A 10,926-nucleotide genomic window follows, 5' to 3' on the forward strand; every position below is an offset into this window, starting at 1 on the left:
GTGTCAAATAAAGGAACATTTATTATTAAGACAGATTATTGATGTTACTATTAAAAGATTATTTTTAGTATATAGATAAAATATGAAAACAATGAATATAGAATGTCATAACTTATTTACATAACTCTTTAATTTATGGCAGATGGCTCTTTCTTCATACAAGGAATTTGGTGTCCACATTTGAAGCTTGTTCATGCCTGCTGCTTCTTTTTCATAAAGCCATTTATTTTATTATTTTAAAAAAGTTTATTGTTAATACCCTTAGTTTGAAATAATGTTAAACTCCCAAAAGTGAGTAGGAGACTACTTTATATTGATTAGATATACATTGTTTAATCTTATGTTTATTAAAAGTTTCTTTATAAAATTTTTATGTATAGAAATAAATGCTTGCAAAAATAAAAAAAGTGCTTCTAATTTAAGGAGCGCTTTACATTTCTATTGGGTTTAATTTGGAAGTTAACTGGGAGGAAGAACAAGCTGAGGTCTGGTGTATTTGGCCCTGCTCTGGGGAAGATTTCTTGGTCGGTCATCCAAAGCTTCACTGCCTCTTCCTATCTAATTTTATATTCCCATCTGTTCTCACTTTGGGGTGAGGGAACTTTTTCCTTCATGTCTTTCATTTGACACATAACTGCAGCTTGAAGTGCTTCTTTTAGGGAGTCATGCATTGTGTATCTCCATTTGCGGAAAAGTGTGAAGATTACGGAGTGTAGATAATTCATTGACCTTTTTATTGTGTATTTTGTAGCACAGGTTTATTTATTGTGTAGTCTGAGCAAAGATTTCATTGTTTCAGAAAATTATATGAATTAATTTTCTGTGGTGCTTGTATTCTGCAGCTTTATGTAACTACAGCTTTTCCCCCCAAAGTGTTTAGTGTGCAAAGTGTTAACCTCATCTATTTTAATATTCTCCCAAATGAATTTATATTTTATGTTCTAGAATCCAGTGTTCAACGTAGGCATTATTTATTTCAGCATTAAAACCAAATAATATGTGGTATTTTAGCAGCTTTAAATAGCATAATTTTTTAAGCATTCTAGAAACCAACCTTTATTATTAATTTGCAACATATTCCCATAATGAGGAAATAAATTCTGAGTCTGATAGAATTGTGTGATAATAAAAAATTTTTCCCCCCTTTCTGGATTCAATACTTAATAAGAGTGCCAAAAATTTTAGGGATGTGGTTGGCTTAAAGGTTTGAGTTTTTCTTTTAGTTTTTTTTTTTTTTATTATTTAAAACACATGGAAGCAATAAGTCTGCATTAAAGAGTCCAATTGGAGAGGAAGGTAAGTTTCCATACCATTGTTACATCCTTTCTGTGCGGTCTCTTTTCTAAGAACTCAGAAATTGTGCATACTGACATACATTTTTAAGATTATCAGATTCTAATAGTTTGAAAGGATTTTTATAGGTCCTACCTGAATCATTGTATAAAAGAAAAGTTTTATAATTTTGAAGTAAAAGAATTTTGCTCTTTTCAATGTTTCATGTTAGAAAGGCTTATACAGGATTTTTTTCTTAAGAACTTCTTATTACTACTAAATTCACAAGCACTCTGTTTAAAGACATCAATTTGAAGAATAGGGGAAAAGGTTCTATATGGTCTTGAGTTTTTACCGTTGTGGAAAATATGTTTCATTAAAATTACCATGCTGATAAATTGAGTCATCAGAGAAAACAGAGTAATAATTTGATGAGTAGTTTACTGCAATTTTATACTCTCAATTCTTTTTAGAAAATTTTATCAGTGATGCAAAACATTTTCCAACAACAGCAACAGATGAAACAATCAGGAGAAGTACACTTCTGCACTAAAAGATGGAGCCAGAGCATCAGGAAAGCAGCTTAACATAGAGTGTTCAGATATAAGATGGCCTTTTTAAAATGGAAGCTTGCCCTGAATCCTGTTACGTATTCTGTGAATAGCTTTTGTGCCTACAGATTCATGGCTGTTTGTAGTTAACTCTGTTGATCCTCCTCTTTGCCTTAACCACACCTGGCCTCTTTCCATGTCATCTTCTCCTTTGCTCCTTAGCGTAAGTGTGGCCAAGTTTCTGCCATTAGTCCTTTCTTCCTATTCTCCATTCTTTTCTGGGCAGTCTCAACCATTTGCTTGGCTACTCTTGAAACCTTCAAATTTGAAACTTTCAAGATTTGACCTGCTGTTGAACTTTAGACTCAAAAATCCAAATTCATGCTAATTTTGGTAGTGATAAAAATTGTGTATGATAAAATGGCTTATGTGGAAGGATTTGAACATGAAACAGTGAGAAAAGGTAAATATGAGCACATGGATATTTGTCAGTTTATGGAAATCAACTTATCTCAAAATGAACTCTATTTCTGCTCAACTCTTTCTGGACCTTTTAAACTGTCTTCTTCTTTCTCTTGTCTCCGGTCTCTCACCTTTCATCACATTACTGTTATTTTCTTAAAATACACATCAAATTTTGTTCATTGTCCATTTGAAAACCTCCAATGGATCTTCTTTGGCTAAAGCAATAAGATCTTTATGTCAGCATTCAAGAACCTGATCTACCACAGTGTTTCCAGTGTTATTTTTCACATCTCTTTTTGACTCCAAAATACTGATCACATTGGCCTACTGGCAATTTCCTGAATGATAATTCTTGTAACTAACCTTTATTTAGTATTCTGGGCACAGTCCTTTAATATGGGCATTTCGTCCAACAAATAGAATGCTTATTTTAGAGACAGAGTTTGTTAGAAGAAATAGATGATGAACAGATAATTATAGTAGGATACATGCTAGGATAGAGTATTCAGAGAACTATAGGATCATATTATAAAATACTTGATCACCTAACCCAGACGCGGCAGCTAAGTTAACTCTCGGAGGATGAGTATGATCCTGGGTGTGAAGGCTGGTGCATATTTCAGGCAGAAGAAAAACTATCAATAAGGAGGCAGGAAAAGTATTTGCTATTCAAGGGATTAAAATGGTTTTGGTATGGTTGGAGAGTAGCATGTGAGGCTGTAGCATGAGGTAAGGATTGATGAATAGGTAGGAATTAGATCCTAAAGAATCTTAAATATTAAGGAATTTTGTGTAGAGGAAATAGATATGGCAGAGAGTAAAGCAAGTTCACATAGATATAAATTCCAGTTTTCTCACATATTTTAAATATACCTTATAGAGTTCCTGACAAATAGGAAATAGGAACTCAAAAAATAGTCATAGTTATTACTATTACTAAAGGTAAAGGGGTATAATTGAAGGATTTTAAGCAGGAAATTAATAGAGATGGATTTACAAGTTAGAAAAACTCTTTGGCAGTTGCGTTGAGGATTCGTTGTGGAGGAGCGAGGCAGGAAGTGATGGAGATGCGTTCAAAAACTATAGTCATGTGTTGTATGTGCATGGTGACATTTCAGATGACGATGACAATGATCCCATAAGATTATAATACAGTATTTTTACTGTACCTTTCTATGTTTAGATACACAAATACTTTTTATTGTGTTACAGTAGCCTACAGTGTTCAGTACAGTAACATGCTGTACACATTTGTAGCCTAGGAGCAATAGGCTGTATTTGGGCAAACTAGATGAGAGATGTGGGTCTTTTAAACCAAGGACATTTGAAGATTCAAAGACTTGGTTCTTCTAAACCAAGGAAAGAAAGGCGAATTTTAGAGACAGTAGGAGAGAGAATCTGAAAGAAAGACTTGCTGACCGACTAGATTGGAGAGGGGCAGGGGCTGAAGTGGCTGTTGGAGAGGCAGACAGAAGGCAAGACTAAGATGTAGCTTGGTTTCTAGGTCGGGTGATTTTTGAATACAGGTGCAGTTTCACCGAGATGGGGAATATCATTGTAAGGCAGATTTAAGCACCTTTTGTGGAAGATTATGGGTGCATTTTGGACTTGTAGAATTTGAAATGGGGACGAAAATGTCTCTGAATCTCAGGATCAGGAGAGAATCTAAGGTGTAGGAAACAATTGCTAAATTCAACATCTTACGATGATGGCTGAGGTCTTTGATCACGTGGGAAGAAGAGAGTCTTAAGGGAAAGTTTCTGAAGGAGCAGCCCCCAGATACACCAATGTTTAAGAGAAAGAGAGAAAGAAGAGCTGTGAAGGAGGGTGAGATGGAGTGGCTAGAAAGAAGGACAGGAGTAAGAGAGAGCCATTACAGAAGACATACGGGGAACAGTTTGACTATGTTATATATGGCCAACAGTATTAAATGCTTCCAGGGTTTAGGATGTGGCAACTAGAGGACACTGGTGACTGATGAAAACAGATGAGTGACTAGGATGGAAGCTAGGTTGTATTTGGGCTGGTGAGTGAATGGTGAAGACTTGAAACAATGAATATAGACTGCTGTTCCAAGAAACTTGACTTTGAAGAAAAGGAGGAATAGTTAGAAATGGGCTCAATTTCTTAATGCTATTTGCTCAGCATAGAATGCCATTTTGTCAGTTTGCAGCCCTCCCTGGTAGCCACCTTGAATTCTCCCTCTTCTCCTCGCCTCCTTGCTGTCCTCATCCTCTCCCTTCCCTCCAGCCCATTTAGCAGCTGGGTTTTAAACATCTCTCAAATCTGCCCTCTTCTTTCCATTCCCTGAAGCAAGGAAGGAAGGAAGGAAGAAAGGAAGGAAGCAAGGAAGGAAGGAAGGAAGGAAGGAAGGAAACCACAAAACCTAAAAGAAGACCAGAAAATAACTGATAGTAAGATGGGCAAGAAATTTGTAAGCAAAAAAATCAACAGGCTCAATCACGTTGCCACAGGTTAATATGTTTGCATAAAATGGATTTTTTTAATATGACAAAAACAAGCATAATTAAAAAGATAATGACAACTAGGACTATTGAAACATGTGACAAAAGATTTACATGTATACTCTATTAAGCATTCTTCCACATCTATGTAAATGAATAGGACTTTTATTTAAAAGGTCAGAGACAGATTATTTTTAGAATTATTCATGGCCAGTAAACATGAGAAAATATGCCACTTATGGATAAAAATGCTAATTTTAACAATGAAATATCAATATCATTGTTACTTATAAGAGTGGCACCGCTTAAAAATAAATTATATTTTATGTTGAGATGATACAGGGTGAGTACAGAAATTGATTCATCCTTCCAGGAAGTCAGTTTGGGAATGTGTGTCAAGACTCTTCAAAGTATACACATCCTCAGACTCAGGGATTCTTGGAATCCTCACTTAGGAGTTACAAAAATGTGTATTCTTCTTAGTGCTGTTTATTTGATAGGAAAATATTGGAAACAGCATTAATGACAACAACAGGAATATATTTGAATAAGTTATGGTTTATCCATTTGATGAATGTTATGTATTTATTAAAGTCATTAAAGTAGTTTATAACATTTTAATATTTGTATCGGTATAATATTAAATGAAAACTCATTATGTAAGACCACTAGTGTTTTACTTGCCCAATTTTATGAAAACAAAGAAACTTCGTATGTACATATATTTAGACATAGGGAATGAAACTTACAAAATAAGACTTTTATTGATTTGTATTTTCTTCCTACTAGTTTGTTCATTTTCTGTGTACATGTATTTATCATTTTTATAATAATGAAAAGCTTTATGGTAATTAAATGTCTCTCCCACATGTCATAGTTATGCTTCTAAATCTTCCTAATTGTTTTCAATAAGAAGACCCATTTTGCTCATAAAATTGATTTTGAAAAATTTCACATTATTTTGGCATGGTTCCTTAGTCATGTACATCTGAGTTTTGAGAATTACCAGGCGAAGCGATGGTGGTTACTTACTCGGAATTGTGCTGTGCGTTGGTTTTAAAATCAATGAAACCCCACTGCGTAGGTTTGGTTCTTCTGCAGGTTAGTTTCTGTCTTCCGCATGTGTGGCATATTTTCATTCATTGCTCTCATTATAAAAATGAAAGCAGCATTATATTGGGGTATTCAGATTATTTAATTTTTTTGTGTTAATCGATCAGCGATACTGTACTAACATTGTATTTGCTGCTTGTTTTCCATCCCTTCTTTATGATAAATTGCCATCATTCTTGTTGAAATCTTTCTGGATGTGAGCCATTCAGAAAAAAGATCATCCAGATTTCATCTCTCTGGGTCATGATAAATGCTCCAGTTTCTCTCACGCAATCCTTAATATTTATCCAGTCAAAAGTATTCTCCTGGAATTCAAAGGTACACTCATACCAAGCCCCTCCTTTGTCCTTCTTCATTGTCACCCCTGGTTAGCATTTTGTTGTATCCTTTCGGCGATGTTCCAATACTGTGCCTGTCCATCCCACTTAATCAAGACTGACCGATCTGCCAGTTGGATGGGAAAATTAACTCTGCTGGAATGTTTGAAAAGAAATGTGCTCAACTAAAAGGTTATGTTACGAAAGTGGAGCCCTTGGTCACAAGTTGAAAGTATGAATTAGAAGTTTTTTAAAAGGTTACATGGATTCTACAATAACCTCAGTTTTGAAATAGTCTCAGAAAGGCATTCTCTGATGCCCCATCTAAAGTAGCCCCTCACCTCTAAAGTCTTTCTCTGTCACATTACTCTGTGTTACTGTCTTCCTGGCCCTGGCAATGTTGCAGGCATCTTGTTTATTGTTTGGTGTCTTTCCCCCAGTACAAGGCAAGCTTTGTGAGCATGAGGACTGGGTCTGGTTTGTTCATCCTGCAAGCCCAGTGTCTAGAACCATGCCTGGCATTAAGTAGGAACTCAATAAACAATTTAAATGAATTGTTTACCCTCAAACATCACTGTTGTTAGCAGTTTCTTTGACAGAGAATGATATTTTTGCTGGCTTATCTTGTCTATATAAATTCCCAGTCACAAAAACTACTGGATTGAATGGTTTCCCTTTATATACCACCACTCCAATTTGTTGACCAAAAAAATTTTGTGTTTGTCACGCTAACTTCAGAAATGGGTACCGATATTATGTGCTGTGTCCTTCAGCTTTCCATTTAGGACTTTGGAATAAAAATGGTGTCTCTTTTGAATAAACTGAGCATACTGTTTTTTTCTCATAATTCTCTAGTGAGGCTAAGGAAGATATTTATATATTACCAATAAAATTTCATATACCAAATACACTATTTAATTACCAAAATAGATTATCTAGAGGGAAGTATTACTTTCTTTAAAAAATTATAATGATTTCTATGATTTGGTACCTTTAAATTGTTTTTTAGTACCTACAGAGTTGTAGTTTCTGTTCGGTGGATGATCCTTGAAAATCTGGTCGTGTCCTCAAAGAAAATTATAACTGATTTAACAAATTTAAATAAAATATTTTGTTTCCTTATTTGGTGTGAAATAACTTCTTGTATTTCAAGATATATATATTTTCTAAAATGTACAACTTTGTTTAAAATTTTCAAACTACAATAAGGTTATTTAAAATTTTATAAATGAGAGACAGCAGAGAATGTGTCCATGACCTGGGCAATCCTCTTGGCCACCTTGCACAACATTTTAGGCAAAAATGAAGATGTATATAAAATTTGCCAAGAAATGTTAGCCATGTTTTGCCAGCGTTGCACTCACAGTTAGTAACAGGCTGGGTCTGCCTCTTGAATACAGAACTAAATTTCTGAGTGAGTTTGTCACTACCCTTGGTAGGCAATAAAATTGATGTTGTTGATAGCGCATTTTATTTTGGTAATTTGGTATAATCGAATTTGTAGATCAAATTAGTTTATATTTTGTTATAAGGCCCATCATCTCTTTTCATGAATGAGTTCGTAGCTCACCAAAACATGCTCGAGTTTAAAATAGACATTAAAATAGAAATTAACCACTGCTAATGAATTTTCTGCTTAATTTGAATTTAAACACTTGTGAAAATTAAGACAAGTTACAATCAGCACTTATGCAAAAAACGAGTTAAAAGTGAAAGCTATAAGCAGAAATCATCTAGTTTATAATCGTTTTGATTTTTCAGATCTATCAATATTAATGTAAGGGTTCAAGATGTCATTTTAATTTTCAGAAATGTTGGAAAATTTGCATTTGGTTGGGGAAGTGTTGAATGTTTGATTATTTTCTTTCAAGTTTATTTAAAGAAGGGACTTTGTTTTTACTTCCTGATCCATTTGAAGAGACATACTTTTCTATTTTAATCTTTTAGAGGATCAGATAATGGTATTTATTGTTTAAGATAGTTTTATATTTCAGATGGCACAAAGAATCTATTTGTCTTTAACAAAATTATTAGCTAAAAATGTATAATTCATACTACGCTTTAAAGGGGGTCTAAATATTTATGTTTTTAAAAGTGCCTTAAGGTGACTATTTATATCTTCCACAATTATAGTTGTGCCGTTGCTTAAAACAAGTCCTGATTATTTCCTACCTTTTGATAGGATTAGTTTGTTCTCTTAATTGCAACATTTCTGCATTTCTTTTCTGGATCGATTTTAAATTCCAAGCTTCAAAGAGCAATAAAATGCTCACTATGCCTGTATTGTTGAGTGTTTTCAGAACCAGTCAGTTTTCCCTGAGATGGCTTGATTTTTGAAGTGTTTTAACATCATTTTTCTCTTTGTTCTGTTAGTCTTTATTTTTAATACCAGTGATTAACTCTATATTAACAGTTAAAGAAACTGAAACTTTGTCTTACCTTTCCAGCTCATTACTGACGAATCTCCTGCGTGTGCCCCCTGACACTAAATTTATGCTTTGTTTTTAACCATGAACTTTTCTGGGCATGGATTTCTATATAAGTGTGCATAGCGGACTAACTTGAATGTATTTTATGAGTAATATTCCAACATCACATAATTCTATATTTTATTAAAACCAGCATTCCCGTGGCAGTTCCAAAAACATAGTGCAGGTACATTAAAATAATAAAGTACTGCATAATTGTTGATAAAATAGTCTTCTAATATAATGGAATGTCTAATTATGTATGTAGCTATCAATTTGCCTAGTAAATTAAATGCAGTATCCGTTTTAATGAAACTCATGTACTTTACAAAAATAGGACCTTTACTAACCTGTATTTATATTGAGCCGCAGTCGCATAGGTGACATTGAACAATCCTGTTAACGAGCCTGCTGCTTGAATTCCCCTTCAGCTGTGCAGAGAACCATGATGCCTTTTTTCCCTCCTTCCCTTCCTTCCTGTCTACTGCCTTGCCTCCCTCCCTTTATTCCTTTTTTCTTTGCCTTTCCTGACAGTGTTCCCCCCATGCCAGTCTTGATGAACATATGGATCTTTGCAGCCAAACTATAATATTTCTCTCACTATGGACAGACTGAGCATTATTTTGGGTAGCTTGTGCTTATGAATGCTTTCTCCATCCTAGTAGGCAAGAAATAGAAGTATCTTGTAATATTGGATAAAAGTAAAGGAATGAAATTGGATATAAGCAAATCTTTTTTCCTCCCATGTAGTTGATCAAAGGTGATACTCATTTAAAAAAATCATGAAATTACTTAATACTATTTGAAAAGCACTTTTAAAATGGATCTTCAATCAATATGAGGGATACACATGTGTGTGGTGGGGAGTGGTAAGGGAAGTTGCCTTTTCTCCCGAAAGAATACGTGAATTACTATTTTTACTGATAAATTTTTAAATGATGTAAGTGAATGGGGTGTGATGTATGGAACTTCTGCCTATGCTGTTAATTTCCTCCAAGGATCTGTAGCTAACAGTCGGTTTACTGGTACTGTTAGAGGATAATTGGGGGATCATTATGGCATGTGATTAAGAAAGATATTCTTCTCCAAATCTAAAGTAAAGGGGGAAAAAAAACAAGTGGGGATACGTAAAATGGTTTTAAATAATTTCTCCTAAGAGTAAGCCCAATTTTAATTTTTTCCTTCAGAACAAATGTCCTTCAAAAAAAAAGTCCTATTTTGCAATGTTGTTTATCCTATTTGAAGAGATTTGCAAAGTTCATTTTGTGTGACTTTTCTTACTTCTTGCCTTGTTACTAAAAATTGAGACAAAATATTATTTGTTCATTGATGAAGAAGCATTTAGTTAATAATCCAAAGCAACATTATCTCTAACATCATCATCACGTTATCTCAATTAAAAAGATACCTTTAGAACCAAGGCCGAGCTTATTTGCTACCTGATAATCAGTTTATCTTCCTCATGGACAAATTCTTAACCTTAAAATAAAGTTTTCTGAGAGGATAAAATTTTGTATTATGCACGTAAGGATGCCTCCCTTGAGTTAGAGGGCAGGATAGGTGAGTTTTCAGGGGAATACTAAGTTGTCTTTTGAAAGTCTTTTGCCTTACAATTATGCAATCAGTAGTATTGCATTTTTAAATTGATAAGTATTTTATAGATAAAATATAAAGTCCTTTGTTATTAGTGAAAGTTTTCATCAGTAAATGTTTAATTTTTTGGTGTTAAAGAGGTGGAGTAGGATTACCAATGTATTTATCTTTTCATGATATATACAAGTGAAGCGTTTTAGTGTGATTTCATTACATTTGTATTGGTTTTTATGAGCCTTTGGCCATCTGCGTGTCAAATAGAGCTGACATCTATATTATGTTACATTTTTCTAGAGAATAAATGTTCAGAAATATACAGTAAGTGACCACAGAGTTTCAGCTTCTGTGTCAGACTAAGGAGAGGTGAACTGGTAGGGAGTAGGGAAATTAGATCCATTTCCATTCGTCCAGCTGTTGCAAACATTGTTTCCATTTCCACCATTTTCAATAGTTTGAAAATATCAGTAATTCCTAATTGTATTTAAAATAATTGAAAAGTTTTTTATTCCTCGAAAATTAGGTGTTTGGCAGTTAGTATTATGCACAAAATGAAAACAAAAATATAATTAAATGATTTAATATGCCTTTTTAGCTGCTCCAGTGAGTGAAAAAATGACCCTTTCTATTAACTTTTAATTTTTTACAAGAATTGCAACATTTCTGCATTTCTTTTCTGGATCGA

This window comes from Propithecus coquereli, unplaced genomic scaffold, assembly GCF_000956105.1.
Source record: "Propithecus coquereli isolate 6110/MARCELLA unplaced genomic scaffold, Pcoq_1.0 Scaffold24, whole genome shotgun sequence".
NCBI classification, from domain to species: domain Eukaryota; kingdom Metazoa; phylum Chordata; class Mammalia; order Primates; family Indriidae; genus Propithecus; species Propithecus coquereli.